Here is a 27,955-nt window from a genome sequence, read left to right as displayed (position 1 = left end):
AAGCTATTGTTACCAGGAATCCATCGATTGCTACAGCGCACAATTAACCATTCTTACAAATTAATAAAGCCTTTGTTGAGATCTAGAATATTTTGATCCTAAATATTCCTGACCAGTACTGAAATATTGAATTTAAACATACACTAAACAGTAAACTAAATATTTCTTTAAACAGGTCGATCACCGGTTGAACCTTAACTTCTCTAACTATGCTGAAAGTATGCAGTACCATGGAATCAATCCGTAAAAATCTAGGAGTACAAATGGATGAACATCTCTGCTGGCGAGCTCATACTAATGAATCAAGCCGCAAAATATTTTTCAGTCTACACTCACTTAAGCTAGGGTTTCCTAGGACAGCGGTGCCCGTATCTTAACGACCGTAGTGAACGGTGATGCGGTGGACAGCCGTCGTAGTGGTGACTAGAGAGTGGTTTTATTTTTTAACGGTGTTATCAACACCATTTTTATAGGAAACCACTCTCTAGTCACCGTTACGACGGCTGTCAACCGCATTAATGTTCACTACGGCCGTTAAAATACGGGCACCGCTGTCCTAGGAAACCCGAGCTTTAGAAGGTTGCAAAAATTCTTACCCATTAATACTAAATGCACCCTTGTACAAGCATTACTACTACCCATTCTAGATTACGCTGATGTTTCCATGACTGATTTAAGCAGCAGCAGAATAGTAAAACAAGTATATATGGCGAAAATGAACGGTAACGTAAGACGAGGACGACCAAGGAAGACGTGGCATGATCAGATAAACAAAAAGGTGAAGTCTGGTCATGTCAAAAACAGACAGAACCGAAGGGCATGTATGACAAGATGTATGAATGTGGAAGAAGCTAGGAATGTATGCCAGGATAGACATGTGTGGCGGTCTATTCTCTCTGCCTACCCCTACGGGGAAATGGCGTGATGGTAGTAGTAGTAGTAGAGACATTTTTTTAACTCTGTAAAAATACATTATTTTACATTTTTTTATATTTAATTCTTGGTTGCTGGCTTTGCACCACATATTGAAAGAATCAATGTCTGACTTGATTTGCAGAGAACAAATCATCTTGAATTTGAATTTTGAAAACGACCAGAAGATTTGTTTATATGGGTTCATGTAAAATCACCCACAGCACAATCACTGAACCACACACCAACCACCGCAGCAGCACATTATTATATCAAGCCACGACAGATTTGAAACAAACTCACTTTAATTATTTAATTGATAAGTGAAAATAAAATAAACTTATATTTTGATAGACAACAATTGAAGACGCGCCATGTTAACGGGTGTAACATCACGTTTTCACAGAACTGTTAAACATTTTACAAACTAATATTTGTTTTAAATCAAAAAGTTTTGTTTCCAGTTTGAAAAAGTTGGTTTCATAGCCCAGAAGTTTTAACGAGTATAATAAATCACAGATTTTCTCCATCTGTACGAGAACAATGAAAATTGTACCATTTCTATGAAAACTATATGCACACTTTTCTCATCATGAAAATTTGATGAACTTTTCATCATATTTTATTTTATTATGTAATTCAACAAAGGTGCATACTATTTGTAGATATTCGTCGATACAACTCCTCATGCATATGCACGCTAGACAAAAATAAGTATTTAAGAGGTCGAAAAGAATTCGATCCAAAAAAAATTATATTAGTTCTCGAAATGAAGGACACTACATTTTGAATTTATTAAAACCATTATTAAAACTTTTTTAAAACTATCGAATGAAATATATACGATAATGAAAGTTGTTTTTTTGTAATTGGAAAAAAGTGCGGTATGTATACGGTCATTTGATTCGTTTAAAATATGAACCAATATATCGTAAGACACATACGGTCATTTGAATGAATGCAGATTCCTAGTAAAAAACCGTAAGTACTATATTTTTTTTGAACCAATAAGGATTCCACGGCCCCGATTACAATATATATATTTGTGTACGTAAATGAGTATATTTGCATGAACATTTAAAATATCTCCGTAGGTAACCTATAATTGAACATGTTTAGAAAAAAAATTGGATGCATATTCTGCTTCTCATACAAAAAACTTAATTTTACTTTGTAGATAACATTGAAGATACATTTTAACTTGGCATTGTAACCACGTAAAAAGTCACAAATCCGAAATCTCAAAAATTATAAATTGCACGTATGATTTTAAATTTGTCATTCGAAAACGCAGATATTTGAAAAATTCGAATTATTAGCTTTAGAATTGTAACTTCGGTAAATAAAAACATATTTAAACCGCTCGCGCTCTCCTGAAAAGTTTGTCTTTTCAACATACGATAGTTTACGTAGCTGCCATCGATATGTCCTTGATAATTCGGTAGTATCGTTCTTCGCACATGCGGACCACAGGTGTATGGTATGTAGCATTGCTTGAAAATAAAGCAGTTGGAATATATCCCGATGTAAGGGTGTTCCTGACCCCGCATTTATGCGAATTTCATTGGAGATTGGTATCTAAATAATTTATTGTTTATTATTTTGTTGCTACATTTTATATCGAAAACAATACATCGAAGCGTTTTGTCTGGTAAACAAAAGTGATAAAAAGTTTGAAGTTGATCGTAATTCGGACGTGGGCTAGAAATTTGGCACTTATACGCAAGGTACGTTAAAATCTTTTATTGAACCGATTTACGGATTTTTGATGATTTTGATATTTCGGACTCTATACGCAAGAAGCATACTCAAGATAACTGAGAATCGAACTTATATGTATGGACTTGAGAGTTTATGCGTAGTGCAATTCATTACTAGTGCTAGTCTAGCTAGATAGTTTTTACATAATGTGTCAAGTAAGTCTACATGGAATACAACACTACGTATACGCATCCGTTAAATCTTTGATCTTCGCAAATTCGACCGCATAACCGAATACCGCACGCGACCACATTGGCTCAGTATCAGGCATGGAAGAAAAATTCACATTCTATCAATTCTTCATAATATTTTTAATAATCCCACTTCACCTGTTTATCTGAGAGAGCTATTCCAACCCCTATCACAACACGGACTATCTCTTCGTTCTAGTAACGCGAGAACTCTTTTAATACCCTTTCATCGCTCTAATTCTTGCCTCCTCTTTCATAGTAGTAGCTATTCAATTGTGGAATAATCTACCAACGTATGTTAGAAATGCCCCTTCTTTATTTACATTTAAGTCAAAATTGAAATGTCACCATCTAAATATTTAATTTGTTCCTTTATCCTTTTTCTTTCATTCCCATCCCCTCTCCTCTAAGTAGTGAAGTGTAGTTTTTTTTTAGTAATTCATGGTTTTTTAATTTTTTATAAAATCATAAGCTTCAATACGTCCATGTACTTTTAATTTTCTAAACTGAACTGTTTGGGTAGGTGTGAAGAAATTGCCTTACAGCAATATTTATTATTATTTATTATTTATTTATTTATAAGTTTATACATGCATTGTTACAAAAATGGCACCAAAACACTCTGGCAATGTCTGCTTGTACTGGGAGTAGGCTCAGTATATGAAGGGTCGGCAAGCCAGAAATATTAGTATGCCTAATGTTGCAATCGGTTCCTATATGGGCAAATGCCTGTTCTAAGAAACCGATTTGTTGCGGCAAATATGGTTTTCGAATATGTTTCCTATAAATAAAAACAATATAGCACCACAAACACAGGATCAGAAACATAAAAAATATTTTTAAAAAAAACATGTATATGGCACATCAATATGGTAAACAGTAAACTCAAACACTCTGAAAATCATCAAGGAGTTTCATACTCAAATCCCTCTCACTAAGGAAAATACAGTCCTTTCTTAAAAATAGTTTTTGTCCTTTGAGAGCTTAATACGCTCTTCCAAAATATTAAACGCTCTCGGTACGATAAATGAGAGATGTCTCTGAGCAAAACTCGTACGGGTTTTGGGTATGATAACTTATATAGCGCCATTTTAGTAATATAACACCTCAAGGGCGTTTTACAAAAGTGATTATATAAAAATATAAATTTAATTTAAACTTTTTAATTTAAGAAAAATAATGTACTTTGTCACCACATGCAAAGGATTTATTCAAATGATTTAGAGAACAAGTGGGTTTTAAGTTTCTTCCGAAACATCACTTCACTCTCACAGTTTCGGACCTCTGCTGGGAGAGCATCCATGCCATAGGGCCTGCGACCGCAAATGCGCGTTCGCCGAATTTAGTGCGCTGTTTGCGTAGAGGTATAATAACTTTTCCTTTCGACGTCGATGTAGCTGATCTAAGCGTAAGACGTCTGTCAGCTAGTTCATCTGGAATGCAGAGTTCCCTTAGATATTCTGGAGCAGAGTTGTGCAGTGACTTATACATAAACTTATAATATTTGAAATCAAACACTGATTAGAGTCTACTGAACACTTTATTTTATTTTTACAAAAATAAACATATAAAAATAAAATATATAAATGCTAAAAAAATATAAATAAAATAAAGTGTTCAGTACACTCAAATCAGTGTTTGATTTCTAATATTATAAGTTTAAAAATGGAGTTCTACAAAATAAACACCAAATCAATCAATACTTATACATAAGCCAACAGAGTTTGTATTCCACCCTCTGTGGAAAACGTAGCCAGTGTAATTCTCGAAGTTGCAGTGGGTTGAAACAGAGCGAGGTACACACTTCTGAGAGTGCTAATATGTATATATATATAAATATATATATCTATAATAGGAAACAAGGTGCTTGACCGCATGAGAAACATTGATATTCGGAGCACGTGCGGTACGGAAGTTGTAAGACGGGAAGACAACGAGGTGGTACTGGAATAAACATGTCAATAGAATGGCGTAGAACGGACTTCCACACATCGCAATTCAAGGGAGCCCGAAGGAAGAAGGCTCCCGGACAGACCCCCACAGAGGTGGCGGGGTAGATGACAGTCAGCGTCAAGAGGATATAGCGACACAAACAGACCCACAAGATCTGTAGAAAGGATGAAGAAAAGAAGAATCAAACCTAACTAACTAACTAACTAACCATCACGCCATTTCCCCGGAGGGGTAGGCAGAGAGGATAGAACGCCACACCACTCTGTCCTGGCACACTTCCTTTGCTTCCTTCACATTCATACATCTTCTCATGCACGCACGTCGATTATTCCGACTTTTCACATGACCACTTTCAAGAATTTGTTGTACTTGATCATGCCATGTCTTTCTCGGCCTTCCTCGACTTCTACAACGCTTAAAAAGGATTTAATCACTACTCCACAAGCCGGTACTATTTATTTTCTGCGAGTAAATTGACGGCTTCGTTATACTCTATACCTTAAAGTTTTAATGAATTCGTAAACTAATTTGAATTTCAAACCATCTGTCAGACAATGGAACGAAATAGGAATTGTCTCAATGTTGAATACGTTCTGAAACAAATGAAAACAGCACTTAAAATTTAAAAGCAAAATATGAGAAAAAAATACTTTTTACACCCCATTTTAAAGTAAATTGTCAATTTTAATAACACTGATTGAGAAAATTAAACATTTTAAATGTTACAATAACTAAATAAGTTGATTCCTATCGAATCTTTCCTGCTTATTTGATTTTTTTCCAATACGTACGGTTTTAGAGTAAAACGCAGTAACGAGATAAATTTGATAATAAGGAATATTGTAGAATATTGTTCTATTTTTTATTTACATTTTGAAAAACAGGAAATATCCTCAATAATGTAAGCAATAATATGCTTTAAAAAAATTGATAACTTAGACAAAGCCATTTTTGTAATAAAACTTAATCTTTTGTAATATAACTTAGATTTTGACTGATGTTTAAGTATTTATGTTCATTTATAAAAAGAGAAAAATAAATGTATAAATAAATACATGTCAAGTATATCTATCAATTTACGACTAGATATTTGTTTTTTTTTTAGTTTTTAAAATTTAAATTTTTATATACATTTAAAAAAAAATATTTTTTTTAAAAAGGTTTATCATTTTGTTTCTTTTTTATATTTTATTTTTAAAACGGTTGAGAACCCCTGAGCTCTTATCAGGAGACAGTTAGTATTATTCCTAGGGCATTCAATATACATTGCAACAATACCAACAAATTAATGATTTATGATTTTTGCTATTTCGAATATACCGCGTAATCTTTATTTTTATTATTTTTCTACCTAAGTATGTTAAGTATTGAAATCCCAGTTATTATAGTTATTATATAGAACATATAGAACATTTATAAAACAACTGTGTAATATGTATAGATATATTGTTATTAAATTATTTCATAATTTTGTAATAGAACACTGTATGTTAATTGTATTTATGTTTATGTTTATAAAATGCATTTGTGCCGTGTATACACTAATAAATAAATAAAAATAATAAAAATAAGTAAAATATCAAAATTTTCAATTGGTTATTTATTCCCATGCTATTTCCAATATTTTTTTTTTGACCATGCATAATTTTTGCAAACATTTATGAACAAGCTCCGTGCGTATGTGCAGTTATAAATACTAATACGTTATTCGTATTAGTAACAAAACCAACTATACAGATATCAAGCATCTAACGAAATTTAAGTCAATCAAAATCGATAAAAATATTTATTTGTTGATGTATAATTTAATTGCTGTGGTGTTTTACAATCACGGTTTGCTGTAAAAGATCAAGCTGCAAATTAAAAAATATTTTCTGGGCGCCATGAAACTTTTGAAAGATAATATTTCATGTAAATAACGAAAGTCAATATTTTGATATTACATCGATTGGATAAATTTAAATTGAAATGTGTTTTGTAATAAATATTTTTTGTATCATTGTTAAAATATCTGCTAACTAAAATATGGCTGAATGAAATGAAAATTTAATGATCATTTTTAAACTCACAAATGATATTTTTAAATTTCTGGAAAAACAGCGTATTTTATGAATTGTTTAAATTTTTGATAAATATAATCCATTTAAAAAAAAAAAAAAACACAGATGATGGATCGCGGGTTTATACCAACGCCTTATCATTTTGGACCACCACTTAGAAGCGTGGAATAAGTTCCTATGGACGCTATCACAGCTCGATACCGAGTATAACTTTATGCGAGGTTTAAGAATTTTACTTTTTATGTTATCATTATTCTACCACTATTCCTAGGCATAATTAAACACTGGTCTATAAATAATACTTAGTATTTGATATTATGATTTGATTATGTTCAATTAGGCATGTTTCAAAATAATATAAAATGTCTCCCTCGGCACGGGACATCCCCAGCGTCCAGGGAACATTATCTTTAATGCAAAAAAAGTAATACATAAATTGTAAAAGAACAAATAAATAAGTAAATAAGTAAGGCACTGCATGTGTTTTATCGTTTATCAATATAATTAAAATGGGTAACGAATATTTTAGCAACAAACCGGGTTGTGGTCCTGTGGCTAGTGTCTCGGACTCACGGACCAAAGGTTCGTGGTTCGAATCCCACTCTACCCCAACTCGATTCCATTTTCTAATAGTGAGTTATTTACAACTCGTTAAAAATGGCCTTCAAAATTAAATATTTGGGTAAATCATAAGATCGCAAATATTTCTTTTTTAAAAGATTTAAAAAAAAAAAAAATAAAGCGCCATTTTAAAAAAAATTCGAAATTCATGTACGAATATTTGCTTTCAATACATTTTTAAGGGCAGGGGCGTTTTGTATTTTGAGCGAAGGACTTTCTAAGCGTGTTTTGAGAATAAATAGTGATTTAAACCACCCACTTCTTTCGTCCTAAGCCAGCCTTAGATAAGTGTCTGTGATACTTCGTGTTGCTCTTCTTGGGATAGAATCGCAGAAGAAGACATTATAAATGTGTATTTATGGAAGAAAAATGCCAGTAATACGGATTTTCAACGCTTTTTCACAAAATCATCTGACTAAGTTAAATCTTAGTTTGGCCTTATATTGCTAGAAGCGTTATATCTAAGGGTTTAGATATAAAATTGCTATAAAAAAGGATTGTTTGCTTTAAATACAAAAAGACAAAATAAATAGTAGATAATAAAGTTTCTAGGTCACAAAACGTAAGTACGCGACCTAGAACAGGTGGTAATATCTTAATTTCTAAATTAAAAACAACTACAGCAAAACTTTTTTTTACTTACAGGGGAATATTTTTCTTTAACGAAATGAACAAAGAAAATAAAAAGATTTTTTTTTTCTAATAATAAATTTCATAAAAGGTACATGTTTTAAAAAAAAAACTCCATACCGATCTACTTTTCTACATCCAGTAAACGTTATCACTGTAACTATCCAAAAAAAGAGACTAACTCTGAAACTCTAGTGCTTGGAGAGTGACTTACACTGTTGTAGTTGTTTATTTATAAGAGTTTATAAAATTTTAAATATACGAGTACATGAGAAAAAAAATAAAAACAGAAGAAAAAAATTTAACACAATAATGCATTCAAACTAATTAAAATTTTATGTAGTTTTTACACGTGTTCAAAAAATTTCTTTAGATTTACTTTAAATTTATTTATTGGTGTATAATTTTAAATAGTTTTTAGTTCATTGGGGTGATTATTTTAATTATTTACACCTTGGAAGACAAAGCTATTTTGACCATGACTTGTGTGGAAATTAGGAATATTAATATAATGTTGCTATCTGAGTGATTTATTCATCTCAAATTATTTTATTTTTTCTTCTTTATAAATTTGTATAAAAGAATTTATTTTATAAAGAGTGTCTACTGTATGAACCTTAAATATTTTAAATAGACTTTCCGTATTGAATGTTGATGGTTTCTTTAAAATTTATTTAATAATTAATCTTTGTACTATTTTAAGAGGGTTTAATATATTGGCATATGCACCACCCTATCCTACAATACCATATTTTAACTAATAATATAAACATGCATGCTTTCAATTTCTATTTTGTTGTATCCCAACTCAACACAGAGCTTTGGCCTCGTTGAGTTGGGGATACGATATTATTTTTTTTGTAATATGTATGTATCTTTATGTTTGTATCTTTAAGCGGTGGTTTGATTTTGTGAGGAATGAATTAATAAAAGAACGGACGCAGCAAACTCCGGTGACAGTTGTCACTAAGCGAAGGCAATACGGTTGACTTGCCATGTGCGGCGGATGCCTCCTGAGAGCCTTAACCACGCTTGCCTACTTTACAAGGCATCAGGTTCTCGACGTTCTAGACGTCCACTGCTGATTGTTCGTCGGCAGTTCTTGTCAGAACTACGGGACGTGAACCTGACTTGGGAGGATGCACAGGAGCTGGCAGCCAACAGAGATGCTTGGAGGAACTTTTGTGAACACCATATGCTCCAATTAGGGAGCGGATATGGAATAATGAATGAAATTTTTACGTTTATTTATTTTAAAATTTCAAGTACAATGAAACTGTACTTTGACGGACTTATTGCTAAAAGCAATATCTTCCAGTCAACAGAAAAACAGGCTGGTTTAAAGAAGAGCTAGCAAACAATTGTATTAAAAATGAATATACTTAACCCTGTCACATCCGAAACCACGATGATCAGTATATGAGCAAGAAGGCATATTGGCACATTAAAATAAATTTTTAGAACGACTAAAATCTTAAAAAATAAAATATTTAAAAAAAAACAAATGGTTGCTTACTTATGCAGAGGAGAAACGAGGAAGGGGGGAGGGGTAGTCTGATACACCATAAACCGCGTGACCGCGCCCCCCTCACTTCTCCCCTGCAGAAGTTAGCAACCATTTGTTTTTTTTTTAATATATATTTTTTTTAAATTTTCTAGTTCTAAATATTTTTTTAAATATGCAAATATGTCTTCTTGCCCATACTGATCATCGTGGTTTCGAATGTGACAGGGTTATAAGTATATTCATATTGAATAAAAAAACTATTTAATTACAAATAACAGCTGCCTTTTAATTGGAAAAATAGGCTTATATGAATAAATAAAAAAATAAAACTTAACTCTAAATTGCAACTGTGCATAAGGATAGTAATTTAATGTATATTTTTTTTAACGATCAAGATAATTGTATCACAGAATCTTATCTTAATGGGAGTCAGCTCCTTTAACTGTTTCTGTTCATGTTAACAAACTCACGATAGTAAAACCCTACGACCATTCTACCCGTTAAGACCTTACAACTATTACCGGAAGAGTTAACTCTTAACGAAATTAGCTCTCCACTAAGCCACACTTTGGCGAGATATTAACGAAGAAAGTAACAGCCACAGGAGTTGGTTATTGTACACTAAAATACTATTGCCTTTCATAAATCTAACATTACCTTGAGAATAGGACAATAACTGGGGGGAATAAAGATCAAAACTTATCTAAAAAAATATTTTCAATTTATTCTAATTAAATCACATAATTATGTATAAATTCACAAACACACCAAAAAAATATTAAAACTACTCAGTACCTGCCTTTAGTGCTTTTATTATACATATTTATTTTCCTTCTACACGCCCAGTGGCGCATAGGGCACTGCATTGATATGTGTATAATGAAGGATATTTTGATCATCTTTTAGATTAAGGTAAGGTGATCAGTCTTACGATTCAGAAAACAGTCCAGGGATAGTGAAAAGTTGCAAATAATCACCTTTAAAACTGTGCCTAAAAAGTATTTGAAAGAGTTTTCGGATATGTGAAGGAAGTGCTTTCACTGTTGACTTTTGTAAAGTAACATCATTTCTCATTTATGCTTACATATTGGTAACTTAATGTACTTAATCTGCACTGTATGCACTTTTGAGCCATTAAACCCCTATTTTAGCTTCCTTGAATGTTTTATTAATAATAAAGCCTAATTACCATATTACAAGAGAGATAGATAACATTAGAGAGAAGGTAATATAGAAGTCTAGGTATCTACAGGGCATATGACCTGTCATTGGCTGGTTTAAGTAGCCACTTTACACCCTGTAACATTCACCATTCTGCCCATATTCGAACATCTATATTCGTTCATTTCCTTCATCTGTTGATATTTGTGGTGTTAAAGAGCTTAAACCTTTATTTATGCGGGTGAGATTCATCTAATTCCATAAAATAAAATAAAAAATATTCAATGCACGCAACGATCCATGGAAAGACAGATGCTCGGTGTATGTTTAAGAGACAAAATGAGAAATGAAGAAACAGGGCGCCGAACTGTAGTCGTGGATATTATGGATCGTGCAGCAAAACTAAAATGGTAGGACGCTTGGCGATGCAAAATGATGTCAAGTGGACCCCCAGAACAATAAAGGGGAGATCATGGGCAAGCAGAAGAAGTGTTGGAAGCCCATAAAAAAGATGGCTCGATGACTATGCGTCGATTGCCGGTAAAACGTTGATGAAGAAAGCGGGTGATGAGAAGGAACGGAGACGTTTGGAAGAGGGCTTATCCAGCACTGGGGAAAACAAGTCTGAAGAAGAAGAAGAAGAAAATTCGAGCTTTAGAAAATCGCAAAAAAAAGATGTCTTGGACATATTTTATATTATGTTCCTTGACCAATATTCTCGTAAACTTTCTAAATTTTATTTCAGTATTCTTTGAAGGTTTTTCTCACCGCCAGACAATATAATACAAAATGGGTAACAATGTAATACATTATTGTGCAAAGTGTATTATTCACGTTTATAACCTTCAACTTTTTGCTGAAATATTTTATTTATAAAATTTAATATAGGCTGTTTATATTTTAAAGTGTTATATGAAGTGGATTGCTGGGCATATAACACACACGTTGACGTCAAAAACACTATGTTTTCAATAAAAAACAAAAACCATAACAGCAGTGCTTCTTGCTAGCAACAAAAGAACCCGCAACTCTTGGTAACAGTCTACAATGTATGTAAGGAGCATCTGCTGATGAATTTTTTGAAATCGAATGTGATGGTTTTTGAAAGAAATGAAAGTATTACTAAATGTGAAATCACTGTGAATGGGGTTGTTGTCCTGAAAAGGGGGGTGTAATTTGTGTACCTGATAAGTACAAGACGGGCCACCGTTTATGTCGATGTGTGAACATTGAATAACATTGACATTAATTAACCGATTGACTTCAGTAAACATGTTTTTGAAACTTCAATTCATTCAAATTTTAACCATGAATCACATCACACCGAAACTGTTCATTTTTATTAACATAACGTGCATATCGTCAAAATATCGTAGCCAACAAGCATCGCCTGTAGCTCAATCACAAATAATTATTGACTAGCTTAAAAACATGCTAAGCATTTGAGCGATAACACTGAACAATAATAAACATGCTGAAGTTATCGCAGTCATAAGTCAACACGTGTGTAATCTCTAAGTCAACGCTCGTGTCTTTTTATTTTTTGTTTTCCTCGTAAATAAATACAGTTCACTGGCAAAAAATCGGCGTTTACTTTAAAAAATAATACAATATAATGCATTTGCTAAATAGTAAGGAGTATCTAATACAAAAAGATAAAAATTAAATTACGATTACTATGGCGACTGCTTTTCTTGACATTTGGCTTGCCAACCGCCGGCTAATTGTAATAAATAGCTTGATAAATAATAAATAATAATAGCAATTGGAATATTTTACATATTTACACCGGCGAAACGTAAATATTTGTACATTTAATATTAGGTGTTCACGGATGTTCCATTGTGATCGCAAATACGATGAATAACCATGGTGAGAAATTGTTATCGCGTCTCTTATTAGCACGTCGATAGCTATTTGTGATTGAGCTACTGACAACACTATTCGTCGTTTGGTGTCGAATTTTCTTGAGCACGGGACAATGGAAGATTGTCCACATGCCGTTCATTAACGCTCAAGACGTTCCGATGAACTGGTTGAAGCGGTAAGAGAGAGTGTTGCCGAGAGCCCACATGTGTCGTATCTTCACTGCGCTCAGCATTTTGGCGTCAGTGGAACCACTTTGCGGTGCATTTTGAAGGATGATTTGCATTTTTGCAATTGCCTCAAAGAATATTGTTGACAGACATTCCACGTCACTTGAAAATTCAAAGTCGCTCGAATGGCTGACACCGAACCTGATTTTGGAAGCAAATTTCGATGACCGACTAGGCCCATTTCACACTCTCTGGCGCCGTTAACAAACTAAATCGCCACATCTGGGGATCGAAAAATCCACACGAGATCCACAAAACACTATTGCATGGCCAAAAAGTGACTGTTTGGGCCGGCATATGCGCCGAAACCATCAGTGGGCCATTTTTCTTCGTAGAAGGTGAAGCAGTCGATGATAATCGATATCGGTAGATGCTGGCTCATTATGCCTGCCCACAAATGTGTGAAAAAAGTCTGGATGGTTAAGCTAGGATTTCCTAGGACAGCGGTTATCAACACCGTTTTCTTAGGAAACCACTCTCTAATCACTGTTACGATGGCTGTCCACCGCATCGCCGTTCACCACGGTCGTTAAGATACTGGGACCGCTGTCCCAGGAAACCCTAGCTTTACTGGTTTAAAAAATACGGTACACCATGTTACACTACTAATCAAACAATACAGTTTCTGCTACGAAAATTCCTTGAATGTGTGATGTCAAAAAGGCGACATTGACTGACCACCCAGATCTCCAGATTCGACCCCTCCGGACTTCTTTTTGCGTTATTTGAAAAACAAAGTGTACTCCGAAAAACCTCGGACCATTGACAAGCTCAAGGCAAACATTCGTTCCGAAATCATCGCTATACCGCCCGAGCTGATTGAAAAAGTGATGGAAAACGCAGCAAAAAGGGCTTTTTTTGCTTTGGCCAATAAAGGCGGCCACTTGATCGATGTTGTATTCAAAAGCTTTTTCAAATAAATTCTAAAGGGCCAAATGAAATTAAAATAGCTCATATATGGAAACCGTTTATTTTTTTATAAAGTTATTCAATATTTTACAATACTTATTTTCAAATGTACCCACATTGAAGGTAATATTTAGTTTTATATAAATTATCCTTACACTGTATAATATTCACCAGTTTGAAGATGCCCATTAGAGGGTGAAAGCGCTAATTGGTCAAAATAAATAAGTGGAAGTGTACCAAGTATTTTTTAAATTAATAACTTATATGCAAATATAAGTTATTACATCATTTTACAATATATTACATACCGACATAAAATATGGCGCACCCCGAATGTTTAATTGGGATCGAAATACTGAGATAGGAAATCGATGATAATAAGACATTTTTTATTTTTTCAATTGACATAGTTTGCTAGTCTATTAACAAACAATATCACAAGTTTGCAGGCCAGAAAAGGGGCATTGCTTTACTTATGATGGCCTTCTTCTGAACGGGTTAATTTATAAACCCAAAATTTTAATATACAATTATATTTACTATTTAAGAGCTGGGCAACACAGGTCATTTGTTCTTCTCGAATGCAGGATAAATTTACCATTGATTATGACTGAAGGGAGGAAGATTGGTCTGTTAAACAGCCTACCAGGAGATGTGGAACTTTTCCATGCTGGGATTACCAGTTTTAGACTATTCCTCTCTAACTGTACATCCTAATTTGTATTTGTGATTTCTTTATACAAGTGTTATAGACTAGCAAACTAAGTCAATTGAAAAAATAAAAAATGTCTTATTATCATCGATTTCCTATCTCAGTATTTCGATCCCAATTAAACATATTTAATATCTTTACATTGTTACTATTAAATTTAATTTTAATGTTAGAATTATATTTTTTTTTTTATTAATAACTTGCATACTAGGTACATGCTTTTTTAAAATTCTATACATATCTACTTTTACACATCTCGTAAATGATATCACTGTAACTCTCCAAAAAAGAGACCAACTCTTGTGCTTGAAGAGTGACTTACACTGATGTAGTTGTTTATTGTTTATTATAAGAGTTTATATAATTTTGAATACGAGAACATGAGAAAAAAATTTAAACATAGAATATATAAAGAAAAAACATAAAACAATAATACATTCATACTAATTGAAATTTAATGTAGTTTTTACACGTGTTCAAAAAATTTCTTTAGATTAACTTTAAATTTATGTATTGATATTTTATTTTTAATAGTTTTTAGATCATTCGGAAGATTATTATAATTTTTTACACCTTTGAAGACAAAGCTATTTTGACCATGACTGGTGTGGAATTTGGGAATTTTAATATGATGTTGGTGACTTATTCATCTCAAATTCTTTTACTTTTTCTTATTTATAAATTTGTAAAATGGAATTTATTTTATAAAGAATGTCTACTGTATGAACCATTAATATTGTAGGTAGACTTTCCGTATTGAATGTGGAGGGTTTCTTAAAAATTACTTTAATAATTAATATTTGTACTATTTTAAGAGGGTTTAATATATTGGCGTATGAACCACCCCACCCTACAATACCATATTGTAATATATATTTTGTTTTTATATTTTATGGACTTATTGTTGAACCAATGTGATTTTTTTTAAAAACATATTTTTGCAAATACTAATCATATATGTACATTTTAATTGTATTGTACATTCAAATAAAATAAAAAAATTACCGACCTTCCTTCAAATTTTTGCCGCGTGTAAAAAATCTTTTTTTAAAATCCGATTTCCCGTATCCCTGGATTTCCTCGATAGAGGGAAATTTTAAATAAAACTCTGTTCAACTTCGAATTACGTTTTTTTTAAACTTTTATGGCAATGAATAGAATCATTTTAAGGTGATTGATGATTGGTGATGAAACAAAAAATAAGATGAATATTTTTTGTTTTAAACGCCATTTTGTAAAAAGGACATAAATTATGGATGTAGTTATGGAATTTGTTACAATCAATATAGTGTAAAGTTTCCGAAAACCAAGATTTGTAAAATTTCCATGTAAAATAATCGTAAAAATGGCATTTTTCAATTAAAAAAATGATAAAAGCGCCATGTATGAATAATTAGTTTCATATTTTCGTTTAGATTCTCCATAAGTTGTTGCTTGAAATATGCAAAAAAATAACGATCTTAACGGTATTATTATTTTTTCCATGTGACGTCGCATGAATTTTCTATAATGATTTGAAATACGCATATTTTAAATATCCTGAAAACGAGACGTTCCGCGCCCCCGTGGGACAAACGGCACGTATTACGTTACCAAGTTATATGTGTGCGCAATGTTTGTTAAAAGAGCACTCGCCAGGCATGACGTGTGACGCCAAAATTACATGACGCAACTTTAAACCGTTTTGTTTGTTCTGGTTTTAAACACGAACATTATGAAACAAAACTGTTTTTTACACATTAATCCTCCCTCCCCGGTTATGTGTAGCTAGTACACATTGCGTCTAATAACTATAATATCTTTATAAATATAATAAATATTGTATTTAGTTTTTCAGTATTCCTCCATTACACATTTACGTATCGACTGAAATAATTTGTTATACAATAATAAGTACTTATTAGGCACAAAAAAAGCATTTTATCGGAAACTGGGGATAAATTACAAATATCATTAAAAGTATACTCACAGTATACCAATAACACCTGGCGTTACACATCCACTACATGTCCAGTCACGTAGTCCATTACTAGCTACTTGCTACGTAGTAGCTCTCGGGAAGTTGGCGCTGGTGCCTGTTTCACCCGAATCGTTAGGTTTTTTTTATGTTTTCGGCAATTGGATTTGAAATATTATCATCTTTGAATTAAATTATGTTTATTCTCTATAAATATTCCATTTTTCCCTTTTTAAATCTTCTATTTTTTTAATGTGTAGTGACTACACAGCACCGTAATGCGCGGGTGTTTTTTGGATAGTAAGGGAAAGATTAATGATTGTATAGTTAGAACCATAAAAATCCTAAGTAAATATTTTCAACGTTATTTCTGATTTGGACATGGATGGATTTAAAATTGAATTGAAAAATTCGCAGTACATTTAGAAACGTCGATAAATTTTTAACTGTCTTTTCGTAATACGGGCACGAACCCGCTGAGGGAATATCGATAAATTATTCCGTTTTTAATTTCAATAAAATTTAACGACTATGTCATTTTTATCTACAGAGAAATTTACAGCCCTCGACATAACTCTCTTAAATAATTATGAAGTCTCTTAACATGCGACAGTTTGTAATGAGGAAGATCAGTGGTTTTTTAAAAATGTATTTTTTATTTTTTAACAGACAGACTTTTAAAATACACCAAATTCAAAAAAAATAAAATTATGCATATTATCATTGCTACGAAATTTTGTAATTTTTCATTACTTCGCGCGTGACGTCACTTCGGTAAGTTGTTCTGATTAGTGGGTTAGCTCGCCGGAAACCGGAAATCTATCACAACACGCTATCATCGGCTGATTTAGAAAAAAATGTGACGCCATTTATAATAGTCTATTTTTATGATTTGTTTCATACCATTTAACTCTGGACGCGGCTGTAACATATGTTGCTATCCGACGTTCCATACTAGATTTCCTACCGTTCAACGCGAACGTAAACAATGTTGTTATGCTGGCCTTTGGCGGCCGATAAAATCGTTAACTTCTACCCTATGACGTTTCAACCTTGATAAGTGTATAGGATATTTCATGCTGCTAATGCCATCTACGGTTTAACAGCGAAAATTATATGTTTGTTTACTAAAAATCCAGATCTAAGAGATCACTTACTCGGGTCGCAAACCTAAGAAAACAGCTAATCAGTTTGAAATTCTGGCGGGCTTTCTTCGACCAATAGTATCTCGCCGGGTTCTTTCCAGTAACTACGTTAGCGTAGCATTGTGCGCGGATAGGATATACACAGCGGCAAATATTTTGATTTGCAATTTTTTCAATATTTTCGAACAACGTCGTACAATTTCATCCCCAAATTTTTACCATATGTAAAAAAATATTTTTTAAATGTTATTTGCCGTAGCACTTTACTGCTATCAGCATTTTAAAAGTTTTTTTTTTTTTTACAGTAAACATAAGAGGTAAAACAGAGTATTAAAAATAAAGGATATGAAATAGAAATGAAATACATATTAACAGTAAAAATATTAAACAAAAACATCCCACAAAGTCATGGCATGTGCACGTAATGATTGATGAATGTTGAAATTTGAAATAAATGCTGCTTAATTCTTTAAAAACAAATGAATGAACATAACCAAACATTTACAGAACATTAATGAAGAATATGAAACTAGAAATAAAAATTAAATAAGGCTGCCATTTCGCTGCCATAGTTCTTGTATTGTTCAATATACCATTTTTAGAAAATTAAGTTATGAATGCCAATATGCCCGCTGGCGAGCTCATACTAATGAATTAAGCCGCAAAATATTTTTCAGCTTACACTCACTTAGAAGGTTGCAAAAATTCTTACCCATTAGTACTAAATGCACTCTTGTACAAGCATTACTACTACCCATTCTAGATTACGCTGATGTTTCCATGACTGATTTAAGCTGTGAGCAACTCGATAAACTTGAACGACTTCAGAATACATGCATTAGGTACATTTTTGGTCTTAGGAAATATGACCACATTTCTGATTATCGTAGGCAACTGAAATAGCTCAAAATTAGACAGCGGAGAGACTATCACTCCCTCTCACTTCTGTTTAATGTACTTCATAGTCCTAACGCTCCTATATACCTGTGTGAAAAATTTCAACGTTTATCAGTTCATGGTTTACCTCTTCGTTCTCATTGTCAAGGCACTCTCTTAATACCCATACACAATTCCTCTTTCTTCTCTAACTCATATAGTGTCCATGCGGCTCGACTGTGGAATCATCTCCCATCCACCATCAAAGATGTTACTACATTATCTTTGTTTAAATCACGTCTGAAGAAACATCTCCTTTCTCTTCCTTAATCTCTCCTCCTTTCCTTTTTCCTCTTTCCGCTTTTTTCCTTTTTCCCATTGAGTAATAGTTAATTAATAATTAATAAGCCCGCCAATGTACAAATAACATTATGTACAAAAAGTTAAATAAAAAAATAAATAAATAAAAAAAATATTTATGTTTATTATCTTATTACGCGTCCACGTAGCAAAATGTTAAATTTTTTTTCCGTTAGTAAATGGAATTTTCAGCATTCTTTGAGTGCCAATCTCCACTTAATGGTTTTAAATAGTTTTTTTTCGAGAATGCCGCACATATATATATATAAATTTAATGTGTGAGCATACAAAATCAAATCATTAAATTTAAGAATTAACAGTATTTTCGAAATGAATGCATCGATCATGCACCGTTTTTCCAAACATTCACTTGAGAAATCGCATTTCGATAGCATTCAGCGTACTTTCATCATTTTTTTTCCATTTCCATGCTTTCCTCTTATACATAACGTTCGGTACCAAAACTCCATTGTGAACTGCTTGTTTTGCCTCGTTCTAGTACTTAGGAACATTATACAAATTGTGTTTATTAATATGTTTCTTAAATAAAATAAGCTCCATGACAGTTTGCTCGTTCATTTAGAGCAAATAAATAAACAGAATGAAAAAAGAATCGCGTACTTAAATTTAATGTTCGCAGACATGCGACATAATGCCTCTTGGAGACATTAAGGATAAAAGGTATGTAGAAGAAATGAAAAAAATAAAGGGGTAGCTATCTTAAATGATTGCCTGGAGGGTAATGTTTATAGTACTTTTGATGGAAATATATTTGTTGAAGCGAAAAATCTCTAGTGGGTAAGATAGAAGCGCAATTTCATCAAAATAAACACATTTCTTTAAAAAATTTAAAGATACATTCGTCAATTTCTAGCTCACTACACGCAACAATAATAAGTTGTTATTTCGTATATTATTTATTTTACACTTTATTTATTTATTTATTTTGTTCATTTACAAGAAATAAAAATGAAATACATGCTAACATACTAAATAATAAACACAGAATATACATAAAAAATATGTGAAATTAGTTAGAAAGGATATAATAAAAAGTTTTACAAAGTAAAAAAAAAAAAACAAAAATAACAAAGGTATGCACGAAAAATCAGTAAGCATATAAACGAAAAATACAAAGATATAAGCTTATAAAATAAATTCTGTGAAGCAAACAATAAATAAAGTGTTACGGTAAGCAAGAAAAACACTTTTAAGCTAAATTAATAAACAAACAAGCATATATTATCACGAAAAAATAAGAAATAAAAATACGTATCCATGAAATGCGTATTTACCAATACTACAATGCAATTTGATATAATAGTAAAAAATAAAAAACAAGTAAAAATAAAGAAGTAAGTATTTTTTTTAATTTATGGAATTGAATTGTCAATAATAGTTTGACGAGCAGCTACAAATAATATATATATACATTTACATATAAGGGCAGGTATATTGCCTTAAGGCAATTTCTTCCTACCTACCCAAACCTTTCAGTTTGAGAAAATTACAAGTACATGGACATATTTAATCTTACAATTTTATTATCACAATAATCCATCCGAGATTGAAGTAACATTAAAGGCTTTAATTTAATTTAATTATTATTACCCAGTTTTAAAAAAAGACTCACTTTGTATCCTGATAATGTTCTTTTAGCAGTGCTAGCTGACAAGAGAAAACACGTAAGAAAAAATGGTTTTCAGGAGAATGCCGAGATCCTGCAAAATAAAACGGACTATATTTGCAACAAGTATCCAAATTTTCTAATTGTCAGAATGTGATATTCGTGCAGCAGACAGATGTGGATTTGACTAAAAAAGATAATCTGGCAGAACCTCGACGACTAAACAATTTACCCATAAGAAGATTTCAGAAGCAATAGGAGACACATCAATTATTCAGGAGGTCATACTACCTTCCACCAAAGGGTTTTCCTGTCACAGTCAAGCCACACGAATTGTAAAAATAGTTACGAAAGCATCAGTTTTGGTCTGCAGAAGCCAAAAAAGAAACAGTTTTATTAAAAAAACGGCAAAAATTAAGAAAATTAATGCCAATGTTTAAGACTAATTGACGGTAATAACCGTGAACTGGAATTTTGTTTTTTTTTAACTTAAAAAAATATAAAAATTTAAACTACTCAATACATATTACTTTTTAGAAATTGCATCTATTTTATTTTTGTTTTATCTTTGCAATAAATACTAAAAAAAATGAAAAAATATTTGCTTACCAAAAAAAAATTTTTTTTAATACTGCCATAAAAATGTTAAAATAGCTAAATTTTATCAGTCTCGCGGAAAATGTTATTGTATTTTTTTATATTTTTTTTGTTTATTTTTTCTTTAATTTGTAGGCTATAGGATATCTTTTCCGCATAGGTCCGTTTTGAATTTCCAAAAAATTAGAAATCAAAAAACCCTTCTGTGAACTCTTCTAATTGAATTATAATGAACACTAATGTTTTACATGCCGACCGGTTGTAGAACTCCCATAAACATGTATAGTACATCGGTTCAAATATTTTCCTTTAAATATATAACTCCCTTAGACGCACCCAGTTGTGTGTAGGGCACTGCATTGGTGTTCCGTCGCCATTTCGGATATCTTCTCTATCTTTCATAGTTCTCGTCCTCTTTGGGATCAGGGAAAATTTGCATGGCTAAGTCCGGTAAACACGGTGGCTTGCTCAATTCGATCTGGTTTTTGTCTAAAAGTTGGAAATGAGCTGCGAGCATCTTGAAAATTGGCTGATCACACCAAAACGCGTCTTACTAATTTGTCTGTCAAAAACAAATAATCACCTTTGCAGACGACACAGTTCTTGTATTTGAAGGTGACAATTGGGAAAAAACACATGTTAAGGCCGAAACAGGAATCAATATTCTTAAAAACTGGCTGAGAGATAATTTGCTGACGCTAAACTTAAAGAAAACCAAATACATAAAATGCAGTCCAAATATAAAAGGCCTACCAAGAATAGAATTAAGGATAAAATTTATGATACAAATTGTAACACGCTCACCAGCAGTAATTGCTACCACCTGGAATGTGTACAAGATATAAAATAACATATTGTTCATTGTAGATACTAAAAGTATATTATATGGTTTGTGCAACTCTGTTTTGGCCTACGGTTGTATTTGTTGGGGAGGAGCTGCCAAAACTATTCTTGATCCCTTGGTTAAGGTACATAAATCGATATAAGGGATAATATAGCGAAAACCGTACAATCATCCGAGTGAAGGCCCTTTCAAATCCTTCAACGTCCTTGGTTTAAGGCAAATCTACATAAGGAAAGTAATACTCGACATTCACAAAAATTGGAGCACTCAGGTGATTGTGAGTCATGCGCACTCAACCAGGAATACAGTAAGAAACGATTTGGTCATTCCAATAGCACGTACAGCGGTATTCCAAAAATCATTTCTATATAACGGACCTAAACTATACGACCTGATACCGTGTGTTTGGAAATCTGATAAACCATGAGTATTGAAAAAAAAAATAACGATTTGGTTGACAGACACACATTTAACGTAAACTGTACTTTTTTTCTTCTCTTTTGGGCTATAATTTTTTTCTATTTCTTCAATATTATTTTTATTTATAGGAAAAATATTCAAAAACCATATTTGCCGCAACAAATCGGTTTCTTAGAACAGGCATTTGTCCATATAGGAACCGATTGCAACATTAGGCATACAAATATTTCTAGATGCCGACCCTTCGTATACTGTGCCTACTTCTAGTACAAGCAGAATTTGCCAGAGTGTTTTTTGTGCCATTTTTGTAAAAATGTATGTATAAACTAATAAATACGCGTCCATTTAGTCAAAATGTTCAGATTAATATACAGACAAGTGCCTTATATATTCTTCTGGACATATTAAGAGATAGACATTGCCATTCCCTTGCTCGGGACATGAATGGTACAAGAAATAATATTATTTTCAATATTTCTCCCTTTAACACAATATTTGGTCAATGGTGCAATAATTATTTTATTGTCAAATTGTTTAATATGGTCCTCCACAAAATTAAGTTGACAAAAGCAAATTAGCATAGAACAATAAAAATAATATTTTAAGGACGTGTGAAATACGTAAATATTTTTTTTACTAATGCACTGTCCGGCATAGAACAAGTTAACTAATGAGAAAGAGAAAAAATCAAATAGTTCGATACTTTTTTTAATCTAGGATAAAAACAGGCTTTTTCAACTGGGTATTTAAATTCGAAATTCATATATTCCGAGTATTTTAGATCACACCTCGTAGATACATATACATTAAAAACAAACTACCTAATGTTACTATTATTAAAGTACTTTTGGCTGTTGATTCGTGGCACAAACGAAAAAGGATTTGTAAAAGACTTTTAAAAGGATGTATTCTTTTGAGAATTAGAACCCCTAAAACGTAAAAATTTTAACGTTACGACAAATTGAATTTCTCTTCTCCGTTTGCGGGCAAAGACATTCCGCAAAGGAAATTTCAAAGGAAGGAAAACACTTACATTTCTATGTTTACCACAATTGCCGGACGAAGGATAATGTTTTATTCACAGTGTTGGCCTAAGGGTGTTCCGTAGCCCGGTTATTATTTGCGAACCCTAACCGAGGACTAATATTTGACAAGGTTGTACTCAGCGACCTAAGCGATAAAGGTACAAAACCTCTTTTAATCAACACAACCCCACAGAATCATAAATTAATCTGTTTATTTCAAATGTAATTTCTGTAGTTTGGGTAAGGCTGACCATTTCATCAAATACAATGAAATATTATTAACTAACTAACTAACTAACCATCACGCCATTTCCCCGGAGGGGTAGGCGGAGAGGATAGAACGCCACACCACTCTGTCCTGGCACACTTCCTTTGCTTCCTTCACATTCATACATCTTCTCATGCACGCACGTCGATTATTCCGACTTTTCACATGACCACTTTCAAGAATTTGTTGTACTTGATCATGCCATGTCTTTCTCGGCCTTCCTCGACTTCTACAACCAGACACATTCGCATCATAAATCTTTTTAGCCGTTCTTTCATCATGCATTCGCTCCACATGACCGAACCATCGCAAAAGACCTTTCTTAATTTTGTCGATAATGCTTAACTCAGCCTTGCATTCTGCTCTAATTTCGACATTAGAGCACCTATCATACATTGTTTTTCCGCACATTCGCCTGAGGGATCGCATTTCAACAGCATTCAGTCTACTTTCGTCCCTTTTTTTCCAACTCCATGCTTCGTTTCCAAACATTAGGGTTGGTACCAGAACTCCAATTATGAACTGCTAATTTAGCCTCTTGCGATAGACATTCTAAAATAATACTTGAAGGAATTACTTTACGATTTTCATGTAAAATAATATAACTAGAAGACCTACTTTCTAAATTCGGTGCGTATCAATTAAATTTTAAAATACAATGTTTTTTTTTTCAGAATAAGGTATTGAAATTTACCATACTTTTAAAAAGATACAATTTATAACATTTCTTGACTTAAATTTTTACAAAAAGGTTTCGAAAGTAGGTATAAACTATTTTTTTTTAAATAACCAAACTTCTTACCAAGCTCTTTCCTGTAACCTTTTCAATATAATTACAAGTTTTTTTTCTATACTTACGCACCCACACTCACGCATTTAAAAACAAAGGGAGAAAATAAAATCATTAGAAATTAATAGAATTGAAATTAATGCAGTAATAATTAACTAGCAATTAGAATTATCGAACTCTCCTTTACTTAAACCATTAATTTAATATATAACTACGCTCCGTTTGATTGAATTATTTACAACTAAAATAATATAATTAACATTAAATTTACTATAAAAATGAATAACTTCATTTCATAAACAAATATATTATCTAAGTATGTATCTTAAAATATTTCGTCATTCATCTATAATCTATAGGTATGTAAACTTCCCTGTCAAAAAATCTAAGTATTGTGCTAACTTTATCTGTTAAAATGTGTATTTCCCACGCTGTTATATTTCGCCATGTGTTCTTTTCCCACATTTTAAATAATAAAAGCTTAATCCCAATTTCGGCCCAAAAACTCCCAAAAATGAACTGTTTATTTATTTATTTATTAATTTACACGCCCTATGGTCTTTTACATATTTTAGAAATTACATTTAAGTGCAGCAGTGAAACATGAGTATGTAAATTTAGTTAAAATTAAAGATAACATAAGAAAAGCTAAAAGATACAATAATAAGTAAAAATCAGGAAATGTACCAACATAGGTATATGTTACACAGAAAAACATTTAAAAAATTTACATATGAAAACATACACGCATACATATACATACATATAAGTTTATACATTATTATAGAGATACATGAGAAAAAAAATCGTAAATAAAGAAAAATATTAAGAAATTTTACACAAATTAATTTATAACCTTTTGAATACTTAACCTATATTTATATAAAGACAGACAAAATATATCAACTTCACCATACTCGTTACCTAGCCGCTGGCTGGTGTAGTCTAGGTATTGGTGAATTGTAATAATAATTGTGACTGCCAGGAGATATAAAATAACGTTAGCTGCCGAGTATTTCGAAGAGGTACTTTCAAGCTGATAACACTAGTTAATTCCGGGACGTCCAATACGCCATTGTTTAGCAAACTAGTTGTAAATGTTTATGTTTTCTGTCCCCTGTTTTTTTTTTATAAATTTAAAATACTCATTTGATCCTATCTCCAAAATATGTTAAGAATAGTATAAAAGCTGTAAACGTTGTACACAATTCACCAGTCTTGAAGATGCCTACTTGGGCGAAAGCGCTCGTTGCCCAAAATAATAAAAACTAAAACTAAACCAAGAAGTTTCATTGATAAGTTTATTTATAATTTTATCATAATCATTAACATAGGAGTTTTATCAAGAAATATCAACAAAAAACATCAATATTAGTAATGTTTTATATGCCGACCGGTTGTAGAACTTCCATAAACACTTATAGTCGTAGTACATCGATCCAAATATTCCCCTTTCAAAATATCACCCCCTTTGCCGCATCCAGTGCTGCGTAGGGCAATGCATTGGTAAAGCAAATGCAGTGTATGTTCACTCACATATCTTGGCAAGCTTATTCCACGATAGTCTCTCTTAGAATCAACAATCCTTCCCAGCAATGAACAAATTTAATATACCGAATCTGTGGATTCCCTTCTAAGCTACAGGCATCAAAATACCCTTCCTTACAATTGACAATTGAGATATCAAGATTATAAACATACTAAGTACATTTTTAGATTCAATATGCCTTTTTATTCCTTACACGTCCTTGATAGAATCGAAACCTTTTACATATAAGAGATGTTTTCAGCATTTGAAAAAAATTCAAAAGGAAAGTACTTTCCGAATTCGTGCCAACTTATTGAGAACGGTCAATTGCTTGAATTTTCAAGAGAATAATAGTAAAAAATAAATTGAATTGGCTTCAATAGGAAGGTGTTATACCTTCCACACAATAATAGATCTTTAAACTATACCTATATATCTATAAACTTACCTAAACTCCAAACTCTCCAAACTCGAAGGAACATAGATGACGCCATTTTTATGTATAAAACTTTGAATAACATGATAGATTGCCCTAAGATTCTATCACTTATTAATTTTAGAGTCCCAGTAACGCAGACCAGAAACAAACCTCTTTTTAAAATTTCTAAATGTTCCACTAAATCTTTTCAAATTTCATTTGTAAATAGAACCTGCAATATGTGTAATCAGAAATTAAATTGTAATGATATTAATAACATAACTTTAAAAGGGAAATTTCCAAAAACAATTCAAGTTATGATGTTGCACCTTGAATCCGCAGCCTATATTATGCAGGTTATGTGCAGTTCTGTATGTAGGCACATAATAAATGAACACTGTATGGTCAACTATATTTGTATTATATATTATAATGTGCAACTGTGTGACCAATATTCAAAAGTAGATATATTTTGAATAATATGTATTACATTTACATTTCTAGTAATATTATAAGTTTTGTATGATTAGTTATTTTATGGTATGTATAATTTTTATGTGACAACATTTACAATAACAATATTATGTGGAAGCCTCTAATTGGACTTTATGATATGTATTTATTGTATAATTGATTCTTATAAATGTATAAATGTCTTTTGGCTTTCCAATGAAATAAAATAAATAGGCGTAATTTTTTTTATTTCAGGCTACAAAGGTATTGGCCTTTTTTTTGTTTACGGTTAAATGAACGTTTAACAAAATAAAAAAACAACGACAGCTAGAAATAACAACTAGCGTTTTTTTTAAACATAAAAAAGTATACATAAGTAGAAAGTATTAATAAAAAATAAACGTAACATCTCTGAAAAATATTAATATTTACCGATATTATTAAAAGTGACCTAAATTAAACAAAATGGCAGCTACAATGACTTCAATGTTACGATCCGCCGGTTGCAAAATAATAATGTGCTGTTCCTCGATCAACACAGCACAAACTATGGCTTGCATGCATCAATGTCCCGATTGTGTCGTATTGTTAACTCGAGACAAGATCTGGACTTTTTTGGTGTAAGTCTTTATAGTTTTAAAAATTCACTAAGATAGGCCAGATCTTGTCTTGAGGTAGTAATTTTTTATTTTTTTTGTCCTAGCTTTAATTTTATTTGTTTGTATTTTATTTTATTAGTGCCTGTATCTTTTATAAGAAATTGTATTTACCATCGTTAGAATGGACTGCGTAAATCCGTCAAATAAATAAATACAAGAAAAAAAGCTTGGGTTCGAAAAGAAAGTTTTAGAAATTCTCCTGACTTTTCGCTACCCCAATTAACCAGTTTTTTTGCAAATTTATTCCATTAAACCCAGGCCATGGTTTTACAAATGTTCGGGTAACACATTGAATATTTTGGGAATTAAAAATCTGATTTCTTTGCCCGAACTCAGAGATTGTGGTATACCTCATGATTCATCCTCTAGGTTAACTCCTGGTTGTGTGGGACAGTCCATTTTGGAATTTATCTGAATAATTTACATTTACAAACATTACAATTCTATGAATATACAATTGCCTAGTATCTAAAAT

At 32.1% G+C, this 27,955-nt stretch overlaps 1 protein-coding gene across 4 annotated transcripts in view; it reads right to left on the bottom strand.

Moving 5' to 3' along the window:
- The window catches only part of LOC148283028 (uncharacterized), a 358,248-nt gene that overhangs the window by 8,849 nt on the left and 321,444 nt on the right, over positions 1–27,955 (bottom strand). The window contains exon 1 of one of the 4 annotated variants that reach the window (XM_088224216.1): positions 11,981–12,216. The exons of 2 other annotated variants lie outside the window; for them this stretch is intronic. The gene's annotated coding sequence lies outside the window, so the exon portion shown is untranslated. Of the gene's footprint in view, positions 1–981; positions 1,208–11,980; positions 12,217–27,955 lie in introns of those variants that run through there. One more of the 4 variants, XM_088224215.1, reaches the window with a different exon arrangement.

The sequence above is a fragment of the Micrasema longulum genome, unplaced genomic scaffold, assembly GCF_059751315.1.
Source record: "Micrasema longulum isolate JH-2025_06_02 unplaced genomic scaffold, ASM5975131v1 h1tg000271l, whole genome shotgun sequence".
NCBI classification, from domain to species: Eukaryota; Metazoa; Arthropoda; class Insecta; order Trichoptera; family Brachycentridae; genus Micrasema; species Micrasema longulum.
The sequence above is the reverse complement of the archived record's forward strand: the minus strand, read 5'-3'. Positions and strand labels throughout refer to the sequence as shown.